Raw genomic sequence first — 27,580 nt, forward strand, 5'->3', positions numbered from 1 at the left:
AGGCGTCGTCCGGGGACGCCCCTTGCCGAGAGAGACCCTCAATCACAAGTCACCCCGCCCTCCCCACCCTCCTCGCCGTGCCACGCAACCCCGCCCCCGAACCGCCCTCCCGATCTCCGTGCAGTACCCCTCGCCCCTCGCCGGGAAGAAGTGACTCCAGCAGCCGTGGCGGCTCTTTGGGCCCAAGGGGCGGGCGCGGCAGCCATTGGCGGAGGCCGCTGCCTCCGGCTGTCAATCCCGCGGCCCGGCCCCGCCCCACCGGCGGAGCGTGGCAGGACGCAGGGCCGCGGGGGCTGTCGGGACGGCTCCAAGATGGCCGCGCGCTTGGGGTCCGCACCTGCTGGCGGCCTCGAGCCCCGTTAACTGCCACCGCTGCTGACCGGAGCCGCCAGTCGGCCTGGCGACTCCTTGGGCTGTCCCCGCGGGGCGGGAGGCCGCCATGGCGACCCTGGAAAAGCAGGCGAAGGCCTTCGAGTCCCTCAAGTCCTTCCAGCGGCCGCCGCCTCAGCCCCCTCAGCCGGTACCGCCGCCGCCTCAGCCCCGTCAGCCAGCACCACAGCCGCCGTCGCCTCAGCCGGCACCGCAGCCGCCGCCCCCTCAGCCGGTACCGCCGCCGCCGCCGCCTCAGCCCCCTCAGCCGGCACCGCAGCTGCCGCCGCCTCACCCGGTGCCGCCGCCGCCTCAGCCCCCTCAGCCGGTACCGCCGCCGCCGCCGCCTCAGCCGGCACCGCAGCCTCCACGGCCGCCGCCGCCGCCTCAGCCCCCTCAGCCGGCACCGCAGCTGCCGCCGCCTCACCCGGTGCCGCCGCCGCCTCAGCCCCCTCAGCCAGCACCGCAGCCGCCGCCGCCTCAGCCCCCTCAGCCAGCACCGCAGCTGCCGCCGCCTCAGCCCCCTCAGCCGGTACCGCCGCCGCCGCCGCCTCAGCCGGCACCGCAGCCTCAACCGCCGCCGCCGCCTCAACCGCCGCCGCCGCCTCAGCCCCCTCAGCCGGTACCGCCGCCGCCGCCGCCTCAGCCGGCACCGCAGCCTGAACCGCCGCCGCCGCCGCCTCAGCCGGTACCGCCGCCGCCTCAGCCCCCTCAGCCGGTACCGCCGCCGCCGCCGCCTCAGCCGGCACCGCAGCCTCCACCGCCGCCGCCGCCGCTTCAGCCCCCTCAGCCAGCACCGCAGCCGCCGCCGCCGCCGCCTCAGCCGGCACCGCAGCCTCAACCGCCGCCGCCGCCGCCGCCGCCTCAGCCGGTACCGCCGCCGCCTCAGCCCCCTCTGCCAGCACCGCAGCCGCCGCCGCTTCAGCCCCCTCAGCCGGCACCGCAGCTGCCGCCGCCTCAGCCCCCTCAGCCGGCACCGCAGCCTCAACCCCCGCCGCCGCCGCCTCAGCCGGTACCGCCGCCGCTTCAGCCCCCTCATCCAGCACCGCAGCCGCCGCCGCCTCAGCCGGTACCGCCGCCGCCTCAGCCCCCTCTGCCAGCACCGCAGCCGCCGCCGCTTCAGCCCCCTCAGCCGGCACCGCAGCTGCCGCCGCCTCAGCCCCCTCAGCCGGCACCGCAGCCTCAACCCCCGCCGCCGCCGCCTCAGCCGGTACCGCCGCCGCTTCAGCCCCCTCATCCAGCACCGCAGCCGCCGCCGCCTCAGCCGGTACCGCCGCCGCCGCCGCCGCCTCAGCCCCCTCAGCCGGTACCGCCGCCGCCGCCGCCGCCGCCTCAGCCGGCACCGCAGATTCAACCGCCACCGCCGCCCGTCCACCGTGGGTCAGGAGCCGCTGCACAGACGGTGAGTCCCTGCGGGTCCCTCCCCAGCCCTGCGCGGGTCTCCGTCCCTCCCTCGGCCTCCCCCGAAGGCCCCGAGGCGGTCCGGGCCCCAGGCCTCTGCTTTCCCGGCTGCGAAACTCGGGAAGGAACGGGGCTGTGTTGTGATCCGAGGCCGCGCGTCCCGTTCGGCTTCCTCTGGGCCACTCCCCACCCCTCTCCTTCTCCAGGCCAGGTGTAACATTTTGTCTTCCCTTTTCAACTGAGGGTTTAAAACAGTGTTTCAGATAACTGTCAAAACGCTATGCATGCAAAACCCTAGGTTAACTTAAGGGAAGGATTAGGAGAGAAGAGGGGAAGGAGCGAAGTTCACTGGTCACTTCTGTGGGGGTGGGTTAGATGGTCACAGTGGTGAACGCTTAACTGCTACATGGCCCTGTGCGCTTACCGGCATAGTCGTTACTGTTACTAATCCCGGACAGCACTGGTGTTAAGGAGGCATGACCACGGACCGTGTGCTCATTGAGCTTAATTTTACACAAACTAAGATTTCCACAGAATCAAGACAGGCAGTAAACGCCAGCTGCAGAGGACAGCTTGTGCAGGGTTGGGGAACAGCATGGCATGATCAGAACTTTAGTTTGACTGGCTTGAAATGTAGAGGGAAAGGGAAACTTCACACTGATGAATCAGAGAGGAGATAGCTGTTTTTATTAAACTAAAATGGTTAAATGAGCCTTGTTGGTTAATGATTTGCCTTAGCAATGTGAATTTGGATTCTGCAAGTATTGTATAAGTTCTGTAAGAAGCTTGTTTTAAAATTTCAAAACTCTTAAGATATTAGAAGTTCAGTTTTATTTTATAAGAATTTTTAAAAAAGTGTTTATTTAACTCAATTAGAACTGAGTTCCTTTAACATAGACTTTATTATCTCATGTATTAATACCCTCTAGAGGTACACAATGAAAAATGTGATTTATAAACAGACACATACAGACACAAGGAAAACAGAGTATGTAGCTTCAGTAACAGTTTAAGAGAAAAGTCAGAAACAGAAATTTTCCCTGGTCAAAATATCAAAAAAAGCATCTGGGGCTTATATCCTTTAATTGATTTGAGCTCTAAATGGACAAATACACAATTTTTTTTTTTTAATTGCTAAGAACAAGATTCTTTTTCACGTTGAATAATGATTTTGGAGTTTAAATAAATACCAACAATAGAGCTATGAGGGAGGAAAAATATAAAATACTGATTTTTTTTTTAATCTCACCGTAAGGTGCATTCTTAAATACATAGGAGAGAACTGTCATGATTTGCGCAACTCGCTTGCAAATAGTTCAACAGTATTAACAATGATTGAATTTAGATGGTGGGCATATGGGAATTTATCATCCTATTAAACAGTTTTCTGTACTTCTGAGACTTAGAATAAAACATTGGAAAGAACCTGTTAGACATAATGCTCTATGTGAAGTAATTTGTTCCCTTTGTGAAATTCTAGGAAGGTTAAATTGCATGTTCATAACATCAAGAAAATCACAAGCATTTACGATGTAATCAGAACTACCTGAGGATCTGTGAAACTTGGTGAGTTGGTGGATTTTTTAAAATGTCTTAAAACATTTTGTTTTTACAAAGATTACAGGAGTAAGAGAAGATAAATTTTAATCAACTCTTAATATTTTTTTCCTGGTTGATGTGATATAATTAAATGTGGGGAAAAAAAGGTAAATTCTAAAAGGAGACACTACCTTGATGGTTTTCTATGGAGGAAACTCAAGCAGGAGGAAGTTTAATTTAAAAACATAAATTACTGCTCTTTATAATACATTCTAAGTTGTCATTCTTTTGAATGCCTTCCTTTCCAAACAGGTGTGTTATTCTGGGAGATCATCAGGACTTCTGGGTATTTGGAGGTACTGACCTAACCAGTGGAACTGCTGATTTATAAGAAGTTGTCCAGAATTTTGGAAAACTGATTAGTAGAGGTAAATAATATTTCCTTGGCAAGTGATGACAGAAAGTGACTTGAGTGAATTTTCCTTTGTTTTTAGGCAGATGTACCTAACCATGTATGTTAACAATGATTACAGGCTGGAGACCGAGAAGAACTACCATTTTTGCCAGCTGGGATGCAGAAAAATTTGGACCTCTGGGTTCCACAAATGGGCTGAGGTAACTAAGACAGAAAACGTATCTTCTTGGTCAACATGTATCTCAGGGTAATCACAGATGTGTTCCATTACCTGATATTGTTTTAATTTGGATAAATACTCAAGAAAATTTAAGAAATAGAGTTTGCTTTTGCTTTTACATCAGTTTGGTAAAACAGAACAACCTCTTAATTACTAAGTACAAACCAAGTTTTTCATTATTTTAAAAATATTTTAGTTTCTATTTGTATTTGTTTTGTGATAAGTAAGTAAAATCTGTAAGCTCAGAAAATAGTCAAACCTAGGAAGCTGCTTCTGACAAGTGAATTAGCTTATTGAAAATCTGATATAGATCCTTGTCATTAATTTTCAAGTTTTTACAGTTTCCTTGGATTTCTTCTATCTAGGAAAACAACATGCTCTTTTAAGATGACTATACTCTGATTATATTCTCTCCTTTATGGATTCCGTACTAAATTGTAACCATAGGTATATTTTACCATTTACAAAAGTGCCTGATTGGGAAGTATAATACAATCATTTTGTAAATTGAATTACTCTAAAATTTCAAGGATTTATTTTTAATTCAATTATGATTAATTTTCATTTGTCACTGGCTCTTACTGCTTTATTTTAAAGTGTCTTTCATAGGCCCCCTTCTTTCGTCTTCTTCCCTTAGGCTCTCTGTCCTGTAACTCTAAGTTCTTACATGTTCATGGTAGGCTTGTGTGTTTTTTTTAAAGGCAGGTGCACCAAAAAGCACTTTCCTGTGACTATCCTCTGTTTTGTTCATCATTTATGAGTCCAAATTTTATAGAATTGATTTGAAGAATGTCATATCTTTCTTATCATTGTGTCTGGTTTTTAAAATGCTTTCCTTCTGACTCATTTCTGCATACTTTAAAATAATAATATGAATCAAATAAGTATGGGAATAAAATCACAGTTACTTGTATCACATTTGATTCCATTTATATTGCAAAGTCTTATTATTATGTTGGTGTTATGAACATGCATTTCATAATACACTTATTTAGATGAATCAGATCTTATTCATTAAGGTCATTTACTTTTAGAAATATGTAATTTCTTGTGAATACATGTATATAGAAATACATGTGTCTTTCTATAATTTAAGCAGCTTAGAATACAGATAAAATAAATCCAAGATACAAGATAATATGCCTTGCATTAATTTAAATTCATGTGTGTTAAAAGACAATTTGAATATTGTTTCCCATTTTCTACTAGCTTCTTGATCATATTCAGCAGCACATTTACCTTTACATATAGTTAAGGAATCTTTTTTATTTCTACTGTAGCTCTGTCATAATGGAAACTCTGCAGCAGAATCAGCTGTCATCTATCCCGTGTGGCCAAGTGCAGAGGTGAGAATTCTCATTTGTGGGATGACCACTCACAGCTTTAAATGTTTTTACTGTAACTGCTCTTATAAGGTAGCAAGCTAGAGAGAGAGAGAGAGAGAGAAACAGAGAGAAGAAAAGAGTTCTCTCTGCATATTCCCATGTGTGTGATGGCATTAGTCTTCTTCTGCTGTATTTTTCTAGAATGTGTGTGCGTGTGTGCATGTATGTGTGAGAGAGAAATGTCTTGTCTTTGTCCTAATAGCCACTCTTCTCTCCCTCTAGTTTTTTCTCTATCCTCCCCTCCTTTCTTTTTCTTTTTCATCAATACCTTCTCTTTCAAAAAATTCTTGATAAATCAAATTTCCAACTTCCTCACTTTTAATATGGTAAAGTTACTTGGATCCCCAATGTCAAGGGATCTCATACTTTAATGTCTGTAAGGATTGCCAGGGACACCTTTTAAAAGTACAGATTTCCAGGCCTTACTTTGAGCAGTTCTCTTCCAGTAGATCCAGGGTGAGGCTGAGCATCTCCGAGCCTTCCCCCTTCATATTATGGTGCAGGGGATCAGGGGCAGTTTTCCTCTGGGTCTCCGTGCTGTTGCTATGAAAAGTGGCTACAGCATCACTAATATTTTTCTTTCTTGTTTTAATTGCATTAATATTATGAAGCAGTTAATAGCATTTTATTAAAATTATGGTCAAAGGCATAGGCGTTTGATTTATAATGGTATCTGCAAACCACTCTTTTACTGAATTAATTTGTTTGTTTTGCTTGTATTTCCACAATTGTAAATGCTGTGAGTTAAGTGACTGCTTTGCTTCAACTACAGGAGAATGTGAAAACACTCCAGGAGAGAGAGGTTGCATATATCAATGCAGACTCATACACAGAAGGTAAATTTTATTTCAGATTGTCATTAAATAGTATACCAGTATTTAAGTCTATCAACTCCAACTCATAAACTAGGATTATTCTCTTTCTATGAGATGCCTCAATAATACCTCCATTTCTCCATTTTACCAGAGAGAACATTATTATGATTCAAATGAATCAATATGATTCATAACTAAGCTATTGATCCTAATTTCTTTAGAATATTTACCATTTGCCTATCTTGGATTACTACTTAAAACTTTAGTACTTTTGACATTCTTCCTGTGGAGCTATTTTTAAAAGTTGGGGTAAAATATTTCATACAGAAATAGTTCCTGTATGTATTGGACCAACTCTGAAATAAGCACCCACTACAGACTTCCTTTTGACCCTGACATGTGGCATGTGCATCTGTAGGCTTTCATCATATTATGGTTATTTCTAGGTAAGTGTCACAGGACACATGTTAGTTACTGACATGCTCTAGTCTAAAGTCTTGATATTGAATTGAATGAATGAATAAAAACATGAACATTATGGCCTTACCACTTCCTTTGCCAAAGACCCCTAGGTGTTGCTGCCGTAATGAGCAATGGCCCTTACTGTTACTGCAGGAGCTGCGGCCTTAGCAGCAGTCTGCCTCTGCAGTCTCCTATCCCGAGTGTGTGCTGCAGCCTCTCTGGCTCCTGAAGAGTTATTTCCACCTTGTGTTTTAGTTTTAGCCAGACTGTTTGTCTGTCTATTTATCTACCTACCTATCTATCTATTCTAAAATCTTATTTATTTGTTTTTACTGAAGTACATTTGATTTATAATATTAGTTTCAGGTGTACAGCAAAGTTACACAGTTATATACATATACATATACATATACATATACATATACATATACATTTTTAGATTCTTTTCCATTATAGGTTATAATAAGATACTGAATATAATTCCCTGTGCTATACAGTAGATCCTTGTTTATCTGTTTCATATATAATAGTGTATATCTGTTAATCCTGAACTCCTAACATCTCTCTTCCCTTCCCCCTTTCTCCTTGGGTAACCATAGTTTCTTTTCTATGTCGTGAATCTATTTCTGGTTTGTAAATAAGTTCATTTGTATCATTTTTTTGTTTGTTTACATTCCACATATAAGTGATATAATTTGATATTTGCCTTTCTCTGTCTGACATACTTCACTGAATATGATAATCTGTAGGGTCCACCCTATTTTTAATTCTCCAGGAATGATGCCTTCAATTTGAAATCTGTTATATCTTGTTTATAATTAGAAAATAAAGTTAGAATTAAATACAGGTTTGAAGTCCATTTGGAGGTATTAAAATACTCTCTTATTTATTTTGCAGGCAATTATACCCTCAGAGTTGACTGTACACCTCTTCTTTTCCAGTTGGTATATAAACTGACAAAAGAGGTATGTAAATAGATCTGTCATAATGTTTTCTGATGAGTAGATAAGTCAATAACTTTTGTTTTCTAAATTACTAATATTTAAACTGGTGACAGACATAGCTGATTTGTATAAATAACAAATCAGCACGAGCTTTAATACACTTCTTATGTGACATAACTATGAGAACAGTAGTGCTAGTCTCTGTTCTAATAATAGTTCCTAATAATTGTATACATTTGTTAAAATGTGCAGGGTCTGTTGTTTCATGGGGCAGAGTCTCTTTGATGTAACAGAAAGAATACTGAGCTGGGATGGGGAAGCCTTGGCTGTGAAGATTGCCTTGGCTATTCATTCATTCATTCATTCAGCAAGTATTTATTGTGTGGTTACTATGTATCAGGTCCTATGAAATGAATTCTAGCAGCAACAGTGATAAAAGGACAAGGTTACTGAATCCAAATACTTTGTAATCTAGAGAGGCCACAGACCTGTAAATGAGGACTCATACTTCACTTGAATATTGGATACTATATACAGTGGAGGACAATTGCGGAAGAGAGAAGCTAAGACCCTGGGGTAGCTGGTGAGGTTGGAAAGCATTAGAAGGTGTTTACAGAAGGATTAGTGGTTAGGCTGTAAAATGGAAGGATGTGAAAGTGGGGAGAAGGTTTCTCCTCAGAGGACACAAGAGCTAATAAAGACATGGATGTGTGAAAGAACATTTCCTGACCTCTGGGTAATGCAATATAACCTAAATGTAAGGTGTTGGTGAAAAAGCTGGTAAGAAACGGGGCCTGACACATAGGCCTAAATGTTCATAAATCTGGTGATGGAGAAATTAAAGAATCTTTAACAAGTTTGTACATTATCATTTTTATTCATTAGAAAAATTACTCTGTATCAGTGCAGTGAATAGGTTAAGCTGTAGTAAGTCTAAAAGCAAAATGGAAATAATTCCACATACTTATTTAGCGCACAGGAATTTATAAATACTAGTTATTGATGTAAAAAGTACTCTGAAAATGCTAATGCACTCTGAATCTCTAAAGGTTATGTGATCTACTCTTTGAGAATATGTGTGCTTCATTTAAATAACCCCCCATTATAGAATTTAACTGTAGAAATGTTTCTTTCAAGTAGGTATCACTTAGATGACAGTGGGAAGTATCTGTCACATCTCTGTGGTCCTGTTTCCCAATTGCCCTTCATCTTGCCCTGTCCTTTTCACTGTTAGTGTCTTTAACATCTCATCCCAAGTGAGCATCCTCCCATGCCCATCACAACTCCCACCATACTGGGAAGCTTAGGTCCTTGATCCTTTTATTGAAATGTCCCATAAAAACATCTTATCTAAAAGCACGCTGTAAAGACAGCCCTTGTTGGGGAATCCTTCTCAGGAGATACATTTACACTCTGTCCTACAGAGGAGGCTCCTGCCTTTATAGGAGGGGTAGTAAGAATTTTAGGACCAAGAAGGAGAAGCTTAGGTCTATCCCCTTTGTACATTTATTTAATAAGTATTAAATGTGTAAGTGGTTACCATAATGACAGGATAAATCAAACAGAGATTCTGCTATTAGTGTGTTACCTGTGTAGCCAGGAGAGACTATGATCAAGAATTTTCAAATCCAAGATAGAGATTAAAATCACCAAAGTGAATACAGATAAAAGTGTGGGAAGCAAAAAATAAATATCTTAGTTTATTATTTTACATGTTGGAATTAAACAGCCTGCTTAATGGGAAATTGCAAATTTTTTTCCAATTTTAAAGCCTGTTTTATGTTAATTTGAATTTAATTTGCATGCCACTTGTATTAGATACAATACATTTGTCTTTCAGAGTTTTTGTTTTAGGTAGTTTTTTAACAGTTTAACTGGGAAATTAAAATGTATCTTTAGAAGTTACATTATCAGGATGAACTAATTAATTGTCCAGAAGAGAAGAGTGAGATTTTATAATCTTTTTTGATTTGATTGTCAGTGGAGGAATCAGACATCATTCATCTGGAGAAATGCTGTTGGTTGCTGAGGGCTCAATCCCGAACTGGATGATTTGACTTAGAGACATTTGGCCCATTGGCTTCACCGCCAATTTGTCCATCTCTGAGTGAAGGTGGGAATCCTTCTATTTTCTACAAATGTTCTTTGGTAAACACGTGAGCCTTGTTCCACCTTTGAAGCCTTGTGTAAGTCGGTTTACCTTTCTGCACCTGAATATTCTCATATATAAAATCAGTTTGACCAAGACAATCATTATGAAACTGTGCTCCAGTGCGGTGCCTCAGCATCTGGTGCAAGGTCAGGGTGGTGGACACTGAATAGGCAAAGCTCTAGCTTCCACACGTGACCTCACCTCTTCCTCAGCTGAGTAGTGTCTATTGTATTTCTTTTATATAGAAGAAGGTTCCACTGCTGTATCCTTCCCCCACCCTTAAAAAATTAAGAAACCACTGGACTAGACCATCTCTAAGGTCCCCACTTAGCTCTAAACTTTTCACTACTATATATATATATATATATATATATATATATATATATATATTAAATGAGGTTTACAAGGAGTAGTTGTGGCTGATAATCACAAAAACTGTATTTGAAATCTGAAAGCTTGGGTTCTGCTTCTGATTCAGACCTTTTTAAAAAAATTTCTTACTTTTAGCAAGTCATTTAACTACTTCTTAGCTTCAATTTTCTGCTCTTTGAGGGCACAGAATTAGATTCTTGAAATAGACAGTCTGTATTCTTCAGGTTTCTAGTGTGTTTTAGTAATATTTGTTAGGGGAGCTAGAACAGACAGGGCTTCCACTTCAGCAGTGCAGTTATGTTTTTACCTTTTTAGAATTAGAGATTGAGAAATCATTTCATTTGAAAACAAAATGATTCCATTTATTTTTTATGAAAAGTTTAAAAACCACAAGATTAGATTATAAATTGCCCTTTATTTCTGAAATTTAATATATTTATTTATACAGATTAAGTGGTACAATGAAGACTGCAGTACAGAATTTCTTTCTCTTATAGTGTGTTAGTTTTCTTTGCTTCATGAAGGAGTTGTATGAAGCTTGTTAATAACAACACAGTATATCTTTGATAGAGTTCAACTTTTCTTCTTCTTTTTTCTTTTTTCTTCTTAGTCTTTCCAAATTAGGATAATTGTGGTCTCTGACTTTTTTCCAGTTAAATTTTTAAAATATATTTTAATTTTTTACATTCTACAATCACTTTTGACTTTTGGAATTAATATAAGATAGAGACAGGTAGGCAGACAAAACCAAACACTAAATGATAGTATTTTCTTCTAGGAAGTTAAATTTTGGTTATAATTATTCCAGGGGGAAAAAAAAAACTTCCTAAGACAGTGGAAACTACTGATAACTTTTAAAAACTAAGTCAGTTTATGCGAGTCATGCCTCCTTTCATAAGCATGTCATTATTAACAGGAAGTTTGTTGGCTGTGATTTATTCTGTGTTCCTATTTTACAGGTTTATTTAATGCTTTTGGTGAAAATCATGACAGCCACATGGATTTTAAGGAGATATCCTGTGGGTTATCAGCTTGTTGCAGAGGACCTCTGGCTGAAAGACAGAAATGTAAGTGTGTTAAACATCACAAAATTTGGAAGCTATACAGAGAAAAAAATTAGCATCCATTCATGTAAAAAATCATCTGATTAAGGCTTGAATTTTCATCCCTTTGGCAAATAGCAATCTCTTGCTGAGGTTTTACTGAGGTCAGTGTAAAGGTTCAATCATCTATTCTTTTTTACTGTGGAGTAATTTAAGATCTTTGTTATTAATAATGGTTGATTTTCCAGATGAATGTACAATTCATGATAAATGAACTACATCATTCATGATGTGTTTGAAAATGTTAAGCATATAGAAAATATTTTCTGGTAGTCTATATAGAAAATTTGTCTTGCTTAACTTGAATTCCAACTTATTTTCTAGCACTGTGTATATTGATATTGGCAAAATTAAATTTATGATAAAACAATTTTATTAAATACTAAATTTATCTTTTAAACCTAGCTAAAATATTATAGCGTAATTTATAAGCATATTACATTAATAAATCTTAACCATATTTGGTTAGGAAAATGCAGCAGTTTACATTTAATTGGAACCTAATTCTTATATATTCACTAGGGTCATTATCTCTGCATATTTCTAAAATACAGCTTCACAAATACTGCGTATTTTGGGTATGATACTTATTAGTTCAATATTCTTTAGTAATGTTGTACTGTGATGTACTCAGTTAATTTAATAGCATAATTAATACATAATTATTACACACACGGGTGTGTGAAGTAGATAATTATTTAATCTTAAAAATTTAGATTTCTTTTATCTTCCCTGATAGTATACCATTACTCTAACCTGGCTTTGTGATAGATTATTTGTTCACATTAAAGTTCTGGTATTAAAGAGGCTGAAGTCTTTGTTTCTCAATTGAGGTTAATTATTGTCTTAAATTTTTTTTTAATTTATTTTTTGCCAGTGGACTAGTGGAAGTTAACCAACTAGACTAACTAGCAATTTTGCTGATATTGATGTTAATTAGCAAAGTGCTGATATTTCGGATTTTTAGCTTGTTGTATATAAACTTCATTGAAGATTTGAGATTGTTCTTAGGCAAAAATATTGGGTGCACATTAATTACACTGGAGAGGCAAAATCTTTATACAGTCATCTCTCATTATCTGCTGAGGATTGGTTCTGAGACCCCCTCAGATACCAAATCCATGGATGCTCAAGTCCTTATGTAAAATGGCATAGTATTTGCATATAACCTATGCACATCCTCCTGTATACTTTCAGTCATCTCTAGGTTACTTGTAATACCTAATACAATGTAATTATTTGTAAATACAATGTAAATGATATGTAAATAGTTGTTAGTGAATAGCAAATTCAAGTTTTGCTTTTGAGAACTTTCTGGGAAAATTTATATATATATATTTATATAATTTTTGACCTATTGTTTATACCTGTGAATGCAGAACCAATGGATACAGGGGGCTGACTGTACCAGCTTTTTGTTGATTCTTAATGTAGATGGAATATTTTCAACATTGTAAGAATCAACTCTGAAGTGATCAGTTTTAAATATTAGAAATTAATTTAAAAGCTTGAATTACCTTCTCAAAATCTGTGAGATATTGTATAGTAACTTGGCCCTTCTTTTTCAGTTTGCAAGAAATTTAACTTTAGATTTAGGTGAAGGATAGAGTTCTCTAAGCTGGCTAATGATATAAGGAGAGAGACTTGTGAAGTGTACAGGAATTCCTACAAGTTCAAAGGACTTTAATGACACAATCTCCTCCAAATAAGAACTTAATCCAGAATGTAATTGTTTGAGGAACTAAGTAATTTTACTAGGGCGGCTTGTAATAAAATGTATTATACTTCAGAATATGAAAGTAATTTCCCTCCATAAGAGTTTCTTTTCTTTAGTTTGCTTCAAGGTATTTGATGTTGACGGTGATGGAGTTCTCTCTAGGGTTGAACTGAGAGACACGTGGTTGCACATTTAGAGGTCTGGAAGGACAACTGCACCGATGATACCCTGGTAAAGTCTGATTGTATACATCTTCTTGAATGTAAACTTCCAACAGGAACATAGAGTGAAGAATTTTTTAAAACAGGTTAAGAAAAAGATTTCTTACTACTTCTAGGTTCTATATTATGCTACTCAAAATATTCATAGCCAAAGATGCAAAATTGGGAAGAGAATTTCCCTTAGAAAATTTAATAAGCTGAATGTATTATATTAAAAAAATGAAACCACTGGAAAATTGTCATAAATTTTTAAGGCAAACAAGCAATCTATTTCTGTAATTAAAAAAAGAAAAAAAAAGTTGACCGAAAATACTTTATACTTCAGCTACTGGCTAATAAAAATGATACCTTCTCTATCCTAACTACTGATTTGGGTTTCTGGTTTTAAAGGAATTACATGTGGATGTATCCAACATTGTAGAAGACACATAGAATGCACATGACACCACAAAGGTGAGTCTAGCAGAGACTAATTTATTCTTTTCTAAAAATACATTATATTCTGAATTGCTATACATACCTTACGTATACATACTTGAATCTCTTCTACATCATCCCTGCTAAATGCTTATTTGGACCTGTGGTTACAATACCTCCAAGTTGTCCCTAAGGAAAGCCCATTCCACCTTTAAACAACTCCATTAAGTGTTATTTACATAAAAATATTATATTTTATAAGCTAGGCATTTTATAAAAATTAAGTAGAGACAGCCCTTGACATCTGTAGTTTATAATCTTTACTTCTCCCATTTTAATACATTATGGTAAAACAAAGCTTATATTGAGCAAAAGAAGCCACAGAATAAAAGAACACATTGTACAATTCAATTTATATGAAGTTCTAGAACAGAGACAACTCATGTTAATAATTGTTACAATAGTGATTTTGGAGATGGGTCATTTAACTGGGAAGGACCATAGGATATCTGGGATGATGGAAATTATTTTTTATCTCAATCTGGGTGGTGTATATAGTTTTAAAATTTTTTTTTTCAATAATATTGGTGAGGGTCTGTTCTAAGTTTTTTAATAGCAGCCAGAATAAGTGTATAATAGCAGAAACAAGCATGTACTTTACAAAGAATAAAGCCTTGAATTTTTTTTAGTTTCACAACATTTATTAAAGATATTATAATAGGTTTGCCTTAATGTCTATGTATCCCTGTGAAACTGAAGATAATCCATATATGTGAGACACATATGAGTTAATTTGACCCTTTGTATTCAAATGTTGACATGTACCAAGTAGCAGATGGTAGGATGTAGACCATAGTGGTCTTATACAGGCTTAGAAAAATAAGTAACTTTTTTTTTTCAATCACAAATCCAGAAGAAATCATCATAGTCTTATTAACTGACACTCAACAGAAATAAATAATAGAAATGAATTTTTCAGGGCTTGATCTTTGTTTGGCAACTCAGATAACCATCTTCATTTACTTTTCTGCCCAAAACTAAGGTAGCCATTTCTATTTGGTATATATGAAAACAGAAACATAGGAAAGTTTCTGTTAGGAAATACCTTATGTAGAGATACAATTTCCATTGCCTTTTTTCTGGGTGTTTGATAAGTATGGAGGTTATCATCGCTGTCTATTTTTATGTAAGACCGTGTTTCTTCTTATGGCTGTACTTTTGAACATTAAAAAAAAAGATCATTTAGCTGCTCCATCTCCGTGTAACCATAATAATGAAATGGTAAAAATTTAGAATAGAATTTGGACCTTTCAACCAAACCTATTACCCATATTCACTGGTGACTAGACTGTGACAGTATTACCCATTATTTTGTACCATTACATTGGTATTAATATACTTTTATGGAAGTTGCATCATGAAAGCCAATAATTACCATCATAGTGCTTTAAAATCTTTTCTTATAATACATGGTATTATATATTGAATGAATACATGAATATCATTAATAATAATTATTAAATATCATTAAATAATAAATCATTAGATAATAAAAATATAATTAAGTAATAAAAGCTAAGAACATTATTATTCATCTAGGATTGTTAAGGTGATTGTTCAAAACATGAAGTAAGAAGCATTTGGTTATATTTTTGCCTGCCAAGAAATATTGTCTACTGTATATAAATGTAATTTTTGGTACACTTTGACACCAAAAAAAAAAAATACTGCTTTATTCAACTTGTGAAAGTAATGTTAAATTTTATTTTGAGGAAATGTTAATATAGATACTCATTTATTATATATATTTAGTTTTTTTAAATCTCTTAAGAAGTCTAATAATATTGCCAGATGTTTTAAAGAAGATCTTAGAAAATTGTTAGGGTCAAAGGGCATAATCCAGAGAGTTTGGAAAGATGCTTTCAAAGTTAGTAAATAGTCCTTTTTCTCTAACCAGAACCTTTTGTGGGTTCTGTTAGTAAACTTCACCTTGAACCAGAAGATACTGTGAGTTATTTCCCAGGTCTTACTGGAGGAAGAAGATTTTTGGTGATAAATTGCCCACGTTGTGACTGACTACTTCAGAGTTTGGTTACTTTTGAACTTATTCTTGCTGGCCTACTTTCAGATGAACACATAGCATCTACGTTAAATCATTAGTTTTCTTTCAGACAAATGACCATTGCAAGTTTAATAAAACAGATTTTATTCAAATAATATAAGAAGATGAAGATTTAAGATATACTTAAATATTGTTTCTCTTTCAGAATGGCCATCTTAACTCTAGAGGAATATCATATCTGGAGTGTGAAAAATGTTCTTGCCAATGAGTTTTTGAATCTACTTTTCCAGGTATGTTTAAGGTAAATGACAGAGACCGAGGGCAGTGGTACCAGTAGTTCTACATCTTTTCCATTATGTAGTAGTTAGACAACTAGACTACAAAACCATATATTGTCAAAAGAACTGCATTAACCTGTACACCACCTGCAGATGGTAAGTTAGAGCGTGCATGCTTCTCAGAGTCACAATGTGCATGATAGGAAAGTAGAGTACAGCTGATAATGTTTATCTTAATAACTCATGATAGAGCAGATTGTAGACACAAAGAAAAGAATTTAAAATGTAAAAGCCATTATAATTTGCTATTTTTTTTTACCTTTTTTTTTTTTTTTAAGACCCTTCCTAACAAGTAAGGCAGTGTGGACAGAGACATAGATCATAAGTCGGCAGCTGTAAATTTTTCACAAAGTATACAATCTTTCCAGTTAGGAGGTTATTTTAGATGCAAATCTGTTTCTTAATTTTCTTTTATTCTTTCTTTCTTTCTTTTTTTTTTCTTTTTTTTAATTTAATTCTTTAGAAGGTCCAAAAAAGATTGAAGGAGAAAGGAGGAAAAAAAGCTGTCAGGGGTGAACATGAAATCATAAAACTTGCCAGATTTTAACTATTTTCCAGTTAAAGTAGTTCTCTTTGCTCCAATTTAAAGAAACAACTTATAGTTTCCCATTTTTCATAGTTCTTCATAAATATATGTTGATTTAATAGTATTTTACAGGGTGTGAGTAGGGACAGACTGGAAGTTCAAGATTTGTAAATACTGACAGGTATATATAGAATAGATAAACAGGTTTATACTGTATAGCACAGGGAATTATATTCAAAATTTTGTAGTAGCTCATGGGGAAAAAATATGAAAACAAATATACGTATATTCGTAAAGTACTGAAAAATTGTGCTGTACACCAGAAATTGACACAACATTGTAAATGGACTATAACTCAGTAAAAAAATAAAAATAAGATAAAACTGTTAGAACACTATAAAAAATAGTATTTTAGATTCTTCTTATTTTATTCTCCTTTTCTTATAAAAGCACCCCTATGAAGATCAATAAGACTTGATATCTTTATATCTATCATGATTCTCCATTGTAAATAGAGTAACCTGCCTGTGACACAGCTATGTTAGAATAAATGAAAATTGGACTCTTCCTGACAGCTAATAATTAATGTATATTTAAAGCATATGAAATCTGATAAGTCTATGATACCCATTTAAATCAATCAGTTGCTCCACTGTCAGTTATCAGCCAGGATCTAAGTTGATGTCTTTATAAAATATAAATACATATAAAAATAATATAAACCTACTATAAACAGAAATGTCTTGCTTAGTAATATGAAAATTGAGCAGCTATTTTTATCTCATTTAAAATGATGTCCTCAATTACTTTGTTATCATTAATTATATAAACATTTTGACCACTTAAGTTTGTGTCTGAGTCACCTTGCAGCTCTTACATAGCAAAGCATTTTGAACTTTTATATTGCCTTTCCTATTTTCTCATGTTTATCAGGGACTTGCATAGGCACTATTTTTTCTAGGACTCTATAAACAGATGTATGCCTGAGATTTTCTTTTGTGTCTGTGTTTCTAGCATTATATTACTGACAGATTTTTTTGTTGGTTATCAATCTAATTTTTTTTCTTGGTATATATAGTCCTTTCAGCCCTTTCAAATATATATGTAGTCAGTTTACAATGTGTCAATTTCTGGTGTACAGCACAATGCTTCAGTCATACATGAACATACATATATTAATTTTCATACTCTTTTTCACCATAAGTTACTACAAAACAGTATTGGATATAGTTCCTTGTGCTATACAGTATGAACTTGTTTATAAATTGGGAGTTTGAGATTTGCAGGTACTAAATATTAACATTACATTTTATGATGCTTACTTTATCCCATATTCAGACATGCTTTTAAAACTTAATTTTCACTTAATATATAAGTAATCAGACTTACTCTAAATTGTTTTATTTTCTGTCTGTTTCTAAAATAGAATTAGCTAGTAAATTCAGTGATAAAAGCTTGAATTATACTTTTATTTTATTTGCCAAGATCCCACTCCTGGCTGACCATTTTGGGTATTTAAGTATAAAGTAAGTAAATGTCGGTAGAATTAGGAAACCATTCCTGTGGTAATATTATTTTCAGTCCTTTCAAATAAACTCAGTGCCCAATATTTTGCAGAGGAAGCATTCTAAACATGATCAGGATCTTCTATCTTGTATGTTTGTCAGAAAGCGTCAAATGTTAAACAGTTTGATAAACAGAATAGTGCACCACACTGACCCCTACCTATATCCATGCTCTAATCCTGAAATCTGTGAGTATGTTATTTTACATGGCAAAGGGGATTTTGCAGATGTATCAGGTTAAGGACTCTGAGACAGGGAGATTAGCCTGGATTATCTACATGGGCCTAGTCTAACAACAGGAGTCCTTAAAAATTGAAAATCTTTCCCAGCTGTGGTCAGAAAGATATGACTTTGGAAGAAGGATTAGAAAGCTGTAAAGCTGTTAGCTTTGAAGATAGAGGAAGGGCCATGGGTAAAGAAATGTGGGTGAACTCTAGAAGCTGGAAAAGACAAGGAAATATATTCTTCCTTTGACCTACGGAAGGGCATACAGCCCTGCTGACATCTTGATTTTTAGCCAAATGATACCTGTTCCTGACTTGACCTACAGAACCATAAAATAATAAGTTTGTGTTGCTTTAAGCTGCAAAATTTGTGATAATTTGTTACAGCAGTGATAAAAATAAATATAGGGGAGGTAATCCAACTTTATGGATTGGAGGGCTCAGCATTTTAAAGATGTCAGTTCCCCTTCAACTGATTCAAAGATTTATATGTGCACATCAAAATCCCCAACAGTTAATTGTTGTTACTGTTTTTTTGTAGAACTTGACAAGCTGATTCTAAATACATAGAGAAGCGTGAAGGGCCAACAATAGCCAAGATGATATTAAAGAACAATGTTAAAGGACTTATAAAACAATATTAAGTCTATGTGATAACTACCTAAAGTTAGACATATAGACCAATGGAACAGCATTGAATTAAACCCTGTACCATACATGAACAGTAACTTTAGATAGGTTATAAATCTAATATATTTGAAACATAAAGCAAAGCATCTGGGGGAGGGTAAAGCTCAGGTGGAATGTGTGCTTAGCATGCATAAGGTCTTGGGTTCAACTCCCAGTACCTCCATTAAAATAAATAACCTAATCCCCCAACAAAATAAAGCATCTAGAAAATAGTGTAGGAGATATTTTAATGACTTTGAAGTGGCAAAGAGTTCTTAAACCGGACAAAGCATGAAACATAAAAGAAGAGTTTTAAGTTGGACTTCAGTAAAATTAAGAATTATTTTTATCAAGAGATACCATTAAGAAAGTGAAAAGCTAAGCCACACGGTGGGAAAATATATTTGCTATACCTATATCCAACAAAAGACTTGTATCTAGGGCATATAAAGAACAAAAACCAGTGGAGAAAAAGGCAGAACCTCAATATTAAAATATGCAAAATAATTGAACAGGTGCTTCACACACACACAAAAAAATCCACATAAGCTATGAAAAGGGGCTGACCTCTTTAGTAATAATGGAAATACGTACTAAAACCACACTTGGAACACCATTAGACATCCACTAGAATAGTTAGTTGTTAAGTGATATGAAGCATTGGTGAGGGCAACAAGCAATGGGGACTCTTACACATGGCCAGTGGGAATATAAATTCTTACAAATACTTTGGAAATAGGCTTTTTGAATGAAAGTTATATATGTGTGTGTGTGTGTGTGTATATGTACACACACACACATACACATACACACAGACCCACACCCTATTACCAAGGGTAAGCCATGTGTGTACCCTTCAGAAACTTCTACATCTGAGCACCAAAGGACATCCAGAAAATTCTCATAATCACTATTTGTTATACCCCCAAATAGAAAATGACCCAAACACTTGTCAACAATAAATACATAACCATAAGTGGTGGCACATGCATACAAGTTGTATACTTTAAAGCAATAAAAAATATACTAGTTTACAGAAAACACTAGTGGATGAATCTTACATAATGTTGAGTGGAAAGTACGGGACCAAAAATTTCAAAAGCAAAAAAACCAATCCATGGTGGCTGAATTTAGGATGGTGAGTCCATCAAAGGGGTGCCGTAGTAACTGGGAAGAAACCCAAAGTGGAACAGCAATGTCCTGTTTCTTGACTGGATGAAGGTTACATAGATGTGTTTACTTTGTGAAAAATCACTGAGCTGTATACTTAAGATGTGTTCACATTTAAGCATGTATACTATATTTGCATTTTTAAAAAAAAGTTTGCTTGCAAAAAAAGATATCCAAAGCCCAAGTATTTATCAGTAGGAGAATGGATAAAACAAATGATAGTATATTCAAACAATGGAATACTACTCAACAATAAAAAAGAACCAACTACTGATAGAAGGATGAACCTCAAAAGCCTAATTTATACATTTCATTGTTAGGTAAATTTTAACTCAGAAGGTAAACAAAACTGTAAACAGGCATGTGCCCTGGGGGGAGGGGTGCTGTAGCCTTTGTCTCCTCAGACCTGTGCCATTACTGGCACATCTCGCAAGAAGAGAGGCAGGGCTCAGCCACAGCTACCATCTCCTCCTGTGCATAGTGCCTGGGCGGGGGCGGGGCTGAGGCCTGAATCTGCACGTGGGGGCTCCACAACCTCCTAGGCAGGACTGAGACTTGTTTATAGCCCGAGGCAGAGAGGATCTTTCTACCCTGACACCTCAGAGAACTTGTGCTGCCAAGAGAAACAAGGAGCTAAGATTTGGCACAGAGCATAGGTGGGGCTGTTCCGCAGTCTTCCCCGAGCCCACCTACAGACCGCCTACCCGAGGCAGAGCAGGCAGCTGCACAGAGCAGCAGAGTGACCAGCACGAGGAGAGAGCAGGTGGGCAGCCACCCACCTTCCTGGCAGGAACACAGCACCTGACCACGGTGCTGGGACGGGGTGTGATCTGCCCACCTGCCTCCCCCTGATCACAGCATCTGACTGTGGCATCAGGAGGGGGAGTGACCTGCCCGCCCACCGGGTAAGAGCTCAGCTCCTGACCTAGTGTTAGGAGGGGACACAATCTGCTAGCCAACAGCCACTGAGAGCAGCACAGATGAGGGCGCCAACAGAAGGCCTATGAAACAGCAAGCTGAGTTCGCGAAGCAGGGTGAAGATACAAAGACCTGTCGATCAAATCATTAAGGGCACACCATCTCCAGGTTAAGTAGGTAACTGATACTCCTTAAGCCACGGTGCCAGAGAGATATGAGCAATGTGAAGAAGCAGAGAAACCACTCCCAATTAAAAGATCATGAGAAATCCCCTGAAAGCATGATCAAGGAAATAGACATTGATGGCCTACTAGATCAAGGTTTCCAAAAAAGAGTGATCAAAGTACTGAAGGAACTAAAAAAAATAGTGTTTAGGGATATAAAATATGTCAAAAATGAAATAGAAACTATAGAGAAGAACCAAGTAGAATTAGTAAACTCATTGTCTGAGATGAGAGCTGACCTAAAGGCTGTGCAAAGCAGACTAGAAAATACAGAAGAACAAGTATGTGATCTAGAAGACAGGACAACAGGAAGCAACCAATCACAACAGCTGAGAGAAAAACAAATAAAAAACAAAACAATATATGGGACCTATGGGGTAATATAAAGTGTGCCAATCTATGCATAATAGGAGTTCCAGAAGGGGAAAAAGAACAAAGGGGATTGAAAAGGTATGGGAAGGACTCATGACTGAAAACTTCCCAAACCTAAAGAAGGAATCATATCCAAGCACAGGAGGCTCAGAGGGTCCCAAACAGGAAGAACCCAAACAGACCCACACCAAGGCACATCCTAATCAAGATAGCCAGAGTCAAGGATAAAGAAATGATCCTAAAGGAAGCAAGAGAAAAACAGAGTGAGTTACAAGGGAACCCCCATAAGGTTTTCAGCTGATTTCTCTACACTATTTACAACAGCTAAGACATGGAAACGACCTAAAATGTCCATCAACAGATGACTGGATAAAGATGTGGGATATTTATATGATGGGATACTATTCAGCCACGAAAACTGACAACATAACGCCATTTGCAGAGACATGGATGCTCCTGGAGAATGTTATTCTAGGTGGAGCAGAACAGAAAGAGAAAGAGGAATACCATATGAGATCACTCATGTGTGGAATCTTAAATATATGCAATGTCTTGTGGTAACTCACAGCAAAAAAAAAAAGTGGCAATGAATGTATGTACGTTCATGTATAAATGAAAAATTGTGCTCTACACTGGAATTTGTCATAACATTGTAAAATGACTATTACTCAATAAAAAATGTTTAAAAATAAGTAAAATAAAATATAACCTTTAAAATACTGTATAATGAGAGGTGTGATGTTCTAGTATCTGTTCTAAGAAGTACGTTAGACACACATAAGAATAACCAATGGTCAGAAAGATCACATGTTACCAGCTACCACCCCATGCGAATTAATGGCATTTAGGAGATATTCATATATGTGTGTACATATGTAAAATATGTATTAGTATATATGTAAATCAAATAAAATATAATCTAATGTAAAATCATATCAGCAAAAGCACTGTGCTGACATAAGTATCTTGGTGTAAATAGATTACAATTTTTTATTGAGTTGTCATAATGGGAATATTGTGAACCAAGTGGAAGTTGTAAAAAAAAAGTCATCCAAAAAAAAAAAAAATCCTGACTACATGAAAAGATGCACAGTTACTATAAGGCCTCTCCCCTTATTTACTATCAATGTGAGAAAGTCTCTTGGAATAAGTTAGGAGCATTAAAAACTCTTAACAAGACACAAAAATGCACTCTCTGTTAAAGAAAATAAACCAAAAGAAAAAACAAATGAATGGACAATTAAGATCCTACAGATAAAAATACCAATTTTTATGGGAAATATAGCCTTAAAATAAAAAATGAGATTATATTCTAATTTCACCTTTTGAATAAAGATATACAAAATTTAGCTGAATTCCTTCGTATTTTGCACTTACGAAGAAAAAATATATTTGCAATGAAAAAACAGCCATTATCCTGCCTTTTGAGTATTCTAAAGTTTTAGGTTCGAATATATTTCATCTTAAATGGTCTTAAGCACTATGCAGTGGTTGGTGTTTTAAAAATACCACTGTGTGTGGAACTTCTAAAAGTGATTCAAAAAATTTATATTTTTGTAATAATTTAGTAATGGCCCGGATATTATTTTTAACAAGACTACTCACCATGGAATGGTGCAAGAGTTTTTCGATGAGTTTATATTCACACATGTTGAAGATTGTCACAATATTATGAGAAAATGTCAACCATGGCAGTATTTTGACTTGAAAATGAGATAAGCTGAGAAGCATATTTTAAGTATAAAATAAATTATTGCATGCCTTTAAAGACAAGAAAGTAAAAGCACGATAAAGTCTGACTTTGACACACTTAAAATATAAAAATTAACATAATGTGATTTACACACTTCTCTTTAACTCTTTCAGTACTTTCTCAGCCCCTTTCCCATTACACCTGCGTCCCCGCTCCTGACCCGCGCGGTGTACACACCACTGTTCACACGGTGGGGGGGGACCCGGGCGGTGAGGACCAGGGACGCGGACACTCACCTGCTCCCTGAGGGCGAGAATAGTCGAAGCGGGCCCGCCAGCGCACCCATCCCCTCCTGCCCAGCCGGCCGGGGCCCCAGCTCGGTCAGGTCCACACACACCCCGGCAGGAAGCGGGCGCAGGCAGTGGGAAACCGGCGTAACTTCAGACAGCGGGCGGGGAGCGTCCTCCTCCCGCGGACACGCAGGCAGCGCTGTCCTGGAGCCTCCATGGCGCCGCCCGCTCAGTCCTGAGGAAAACAAGCTCCGCCCCCAGGGAAGACGCTGGCTGCTTACGCGATCTGCGCATGCGCACCGCCACCTAAGACACGCTGGCTTCGCGCGCCCCCTGCATTTCCTCGAGGGCGGTGCAGGATACTCAGAACTCACTGTAGAACACATGACCCCTCCCAGCCAGGATGCTAAATCACTGGAAATCTCAGTGCCCTGGCCTCTTTGTTGATGGCACTGGCGATGCGCTCATCCAGCCATGCCTGCTCTCTTGCCTGGCACATGCCTCAGTCTTTGGAATCCCGCCTGAATCAGATTCTGTTCTAGAGGAAGGACAGGTGCAGAAGAATCTCAAAATTCCAGACTTAGAAGGTGATCAGGAACCCAAACTCAACTCTGTCAACTCCCTGGGGTCCCCTGAGGAGTCTGGTTTTCTCAGAACCATCTGCCCTGTGTCAGGAGCAGACCAAGCCTCAGGTAGCTTAGAGAGGCTATCATGCAGCACATGCTTTGGACGGTTCTCAGTTCTGACCTGCATGATTTTGAGACCCTTTTGTAACCCCTAACACTGTTTTCTCATACCTATAGTGATGGTTATTGACGACTGAGTTAATCCTCTTACAATGCTGAGGTGCTATTGTTCCTTGGAAAACAGAATATTTTGAAGGGATCAACTTTTTATCACTTCCCCCTAATTAAGTATGTTTTTAAAATTAGAAATGTTTCAGGGAGCACTCAGGTCCTCCTCTTGCACCAGTTCCTGGTGTTGGCAGTTTCTGCTCTGAGCTCCAGATCCTGATCCTGCCGGTGGTCTATGGTGATGCCAGTGTGTGCATGCTCTTCCTTGTGCACCGGTGTGGAAAGGAGACAGCCCTTCCCCTACATGAGGCTGCAACATTCTTACACTCAAAGCAGGCACAATGAAGAATCAGCTAGAGCCCCCGGTACCAGCTGTCCCAGGTAGAAACATCACCTTCACCACAGTGTTCCTGTGCTCCTATCAGGCCTTCACTACTCCCAGCAGGCCATGCATGAGCAGTGTGACAGGTGACTGCCTGTCCCAGCACAGCATGGTGGTGATGATCCCACCTTATCTGTTTGTCTTTGGAGTGTCCCCACACCTCTCTGAGCTTCACTTTGCTCTTCTCACAGGCAGGGTTGTACAGGCATGAACCTCACAGTGTTATGATAGGTAGTCATGGTAGCTGCTCACCCAGTGGCAGGCTCTGCCGAGAAGGCTGCTGGGAGTGCTGTGTGTCTTCACACTTGTCCTTCACTCTCCCCAATGAAAACACTCTTGGCCTTATCCTTCCCTGGCCTGTGGCCTTTCTGTGTTTGCAAAAGAACATGGAAACAATCTGTTTGCAAAGAAGTTTTGAGGTTCTGTCCATCTGGTCCAGGAAATGCTGACTCTGCTAGATGTGCTGTTGGGTGGGCTCTCATGGGAGAGGCTTGGGCAGGACTTCCCTTGGCAATAAGCTGCCCCACCCAAGCCTTTCCATGATCCAGACTCCTGGGACCAGGGTGCAAATCCCCAGCTCCCCACTTGTCAACAATGTGACCTGGGCAACTTTCTCAAACCCAAGCTTTGTCCACCCAAGGTCATCAGAGATGGGGGATAACAGGATGTCCTGCACAGAGTGTCTGTGCAGATTAAGTGAGGTAGAACAGACAGAACAGTGGTGGGGCCTGGCCCATTGGTTGGCAGAAGGGAGCTCACCATGTGCAGCAATTTCTGCGGGTCACCCAGCAATCTGCCCAGAGGCTTAGCCACTCCATCACTATCATGTGTCTGAAGTCCACTTAACCACATGGGAGAGAAACAAACATATTCTGAGTGTAGCTGCCACAGGGAAAAGTGTATCTGAGCGGGGAGTAATACCAGAGGGTGATCAGGATGGTGGAAGATGCCCCCTGAGGTTGAGCAGACTGGAGCTGCCCTCCAGAGCCTGGGGTTAGTGAGGATGGGCTTGTAGAAATGCCTCTCTCCTTTAACCATCAATGCTAGGTCCTGTGGGTACTGAGTCCCACAATCGGTGTGCTGCTAGTGCCCTCAGCACAGAGAAAAACCCAGGGGTTCCCACAAGGCTTCGGCCATGTCCTCTGCTTCCTGAACTCCCATTCTGGTGACCCCACCTGGGATGCAGAGATGAGGTGAGGCAGGGGCTTGTGCTGTCAACACCACTACTCTACCCTGGGAATCTGACACACAGTAGGTGCTCGGTAAGTCATTGTTGAATGAACAGCAATACTGGGCCAAGTTTCTGTGGGTGTCTGTGCCCCCAGATCAGGGACCCCTCAGGGCCCACCTCACAAGTGACATGAAAATAATAATGCCACCAGGAGCAATAACAGTTCCTCAGAATAAGTGGGCTTTTCCAAGCACTCTCCACCTTTTGCAAAGGCCTCCCAGCAGGGAAGTGGGCTGTCAGGGGCAACACTGCACTCTCCACTGTAACAAGGAGAAAGCCAAGGGCCACAGAGAGGAGTGCCTTTCCAGTGTCACTGCTCACTTTCCCACCTTTTGGGAGACTGGGAGGCTTTTCTACTACATTCTGGCTCTGAAGCCCCAATACTGTTTGGACATGCCTCCCTCCCTGGAGCAGGGAACCACTAAGTGACCTGTCACTTGTCACCAAGCAGACAGGCTCATTTCAGCTCATTGTGCCACCTGCAGGTTGTACTAGTAGCAGGATCCTCTGGGAGACATCACACTCTCCCAACCTGAAAACAGGTGAACAGCTCACAGGTTTCCTGGAGAGGATGGTCACATGGCCTTGATCTGGCCAATCAGCATTTTCCATCCTCCCTGGCCACTGTGATTGGCTCAGGGCTGGGCACCAGCCCAATCAGGCTCCACAGAGGTCAGGCCTAGTTACTGGAATCCTGGGAGCAGAGAAGTTCTATTTCAGTTGGGAGTTGAGGGGTGATGATGTCAGCCTGTGGCAGTTGGTGACTATCTTGCTCTCATAAAGGCAGAGCCATGTGAAGATGACACCAGTGGCAGAGCCCAGAGGTGGGGAAGGATGACTTCTGCTGATGTCACTGAGCACAAGGTACAGCCCTGCCTGAAGCTATCTCCCTGTGGATGTCTCAGTTAGGTAAGTCATTCTCTCCTGCCCTGTTTGCTTCTTTAAGCCACTTTGGTTTTCTGTCACTGGTTTTAAGAAAAAGATTGACTATTCCTTCAAGCTGGCTAAATGGAGACCCTGGAACTGCAACAGTGTAGTGACAGGCAACAATGTGGCTAGTAGACTCCAGAGGCCTCTGTTCAAACAGGGGATTGTAAATGACAAGGGAGAGTACACATGGCCTCAGTGAACAGATTTGCTAGTGGTAGCTCGCAGTTCCTGGATATTAGAGTGCATGAACTCAGCCAAGTCTCAGCTCTGCTCTCACACCTGCTAACTCATACATCTCCTCTCCCACCTGCCCGGCCTAGGGGGGCTGGACACCCCCGGGCACCTGAAACAGCCCAGGGCTTTGTGTTTTAATTTACACAGGCTGCCCCCACTTCTGAGGGTGAGGGTGACTGGGTTCCAGTTTACAGAGAAAACAGACTAGACGGTCTCACTGGTGAGCTGTGGGGGTGGGACCCCAATCTACCATCTGACCTATGACTTCAGAGTGGACAGCCTCCCCACCCTCAGCCAGGATGCTTGCTAAGCCTAGGGGCTCAGGAGTTCTGCTCCCTCCAGCACCCCTCCTGGAGGTGAGAGTGGGGGGTGGCTCTTCCCTATACAACATTCACCACTGCAGGGGCACACATGTGACCTCACAGT

The 27,580-nt window shown here is 39.9% G+C and overlaps 1 long non-coding RNA gene across 1 annotated transcript in view; it reads right to left on the bottom strand.

The window, feature by feature from the left end:
* LOC135320782 (uncharacterized) overlaps positions 1 to 23,836 on the bottom strand; it is a 46,769-nt gene extending 22,933 nt beyond the window's left edge. Inside the window, exon 1 of the long non-coding RNA XR_010380114.1 lies at positions 23,590 to 23,836. This is a non-coding gene — a long non-coding RNA (uncharacterized LOC135320782). The remainder of the gene's footprint in view (positions 1 to 23,589) is intronic.
* Between the last annotated feature and the right edge of the window lie 3,744 nt (positions 23,837 to 27,580).

This window comes from Camelus dromedarius, unplaced genomic scaffold, assembly GCF_036321535.1.
Source record: "Camelus dromedarius isolate mCamDro1 unplaced genomic scaffold, mCamDro1.pat HAP1_SCAFFOLD_121, whole genome shotgun sequence".
In the NCBI taxonomy this organism is placed as follows: domain Eukaryota; kingdom Metazoa; phylum Chordata; class Mammalia; order Artiodactyla; family Camelidae; genus Camelus; species Camelus dromedarius.